This window comes from Pterocles gutturalis, unplaced genomic scaffold, assembly GCF_000699245.1.
Source record: "Pterocles gutturalis isolate BGI_N339 unplaced genomic scaffold, ASM69924v1 scaffold8152, whole genome shotgun sequence".
Taxonomy (NCBI): Eukaryota; Metazoa; Chordata; class Aves; order Pterocliformes; family Pteroclidae; genus Pterocles; species Pterocles gutturalis.
In genome coordinates, this window is record NW_010107887.1 from 61,149 (window position 1) to 62,439 (window position 1,291).

Here is a 1,291-nt window from a genome sequence, read left to right on the forward strand (position 1 = left end):
AGTGGGGCCAGAGAGACCGAGGGGAAAAGCGAGAGAGAGAAAGAGATTTTTAACGGAACAGTTATATTAACAGAGTCAATTTCTTCTTCTTCTTGTTGCTTTTTTGTCATATAAGGAAAAAAAAATTATATTAAAGACAAACCCACCTTTGTGTATATATATAAAAAAAAAATTAATGTTTTTTTTCCAAGCACCAAAGCAAAGCAAATTAGATCTCAGCATTTTTACTAACCGTCCGGTTCCAATTATCTTCGTGCCTTCGGGGACAGGGAGGGGGGTGGGTTTGCAGAGGGCAGGGGGTTAAGTTAAATAATAAAGATGACTATTTTTTCCTGATTTTATCCACGAACAATGTAATTATTTCTGTTATTTAATCTCCAGGGTGAACAGCACCTTTTGGGGTTTTTATTTTTTTTTGGCTGCAGCCCCTTGCTGTTTCCCACATGCTCAACGTGCTCTTTCCAGGGGACCGTGCGGGGCACCAGCGTTCCCTGCACCTATTTATATTTTTGAACATATCCTATTTTGAAAGAATGATAAATAATAAAGAGAGTGAAATCAGAATGGGCACTTTGTCAGTGTTGTTTTTTGGGGGGGATAGGGGTGTCTGTGTTGGCTGGGGGGGGGGGGGAGGTCTCCCATGGCAAGGCAGTGAAGAAGGAAGGGGAGCCCAAACAGGGTGCTCCAGGCTACACAGGACCAGCTCAGCCCCAGACAGAACCCAGGGGTACAGCCCTGGGGACAGCTGAGGGGTGGGGGGATTTCCTAAGCCCCAACCAAGGAAGGACCCTGAGGTAGGACATCAACCCCCATTCTGCTCCCACCCCGGGAGGGGGTTAACCCACATGCCGAAAATCCATCTAAAACCCATCACCAGCAGGAAATGCTCCACCCTCCAGCTTCCAGTGCTGACAGCCAGGGGGTTAATTAACGCTCATTAATGAGGGAGCATGGGGACTCTTGCAGGAGCTCAGGTGGGCACAGGGCTGAGCCAGCAGCGATGAGATGATGCTCAGCCAAGGATGAGACAGTCCCAGAGGTCCAGCCAGGGATCCCCAAATCCTCTCTCCATGGCAGACCCCTCTCTTGTGCTGGGACAGAGATGGGGACACAGCCACCTCCCTCCAGGGCTTTCTCCACTGGTTTATTAGAAGAGGTCCAGGAAAATACATCTTTTCATAACCAAATGCTCGAAGAAGAAGGCACCAGCATTCAAGTGGAGTCCAGGCGAGGAGTGCATGAAGATAAGGCACTGGCACTCCCACAGGGACAGGCACAATGGCATCCTTCA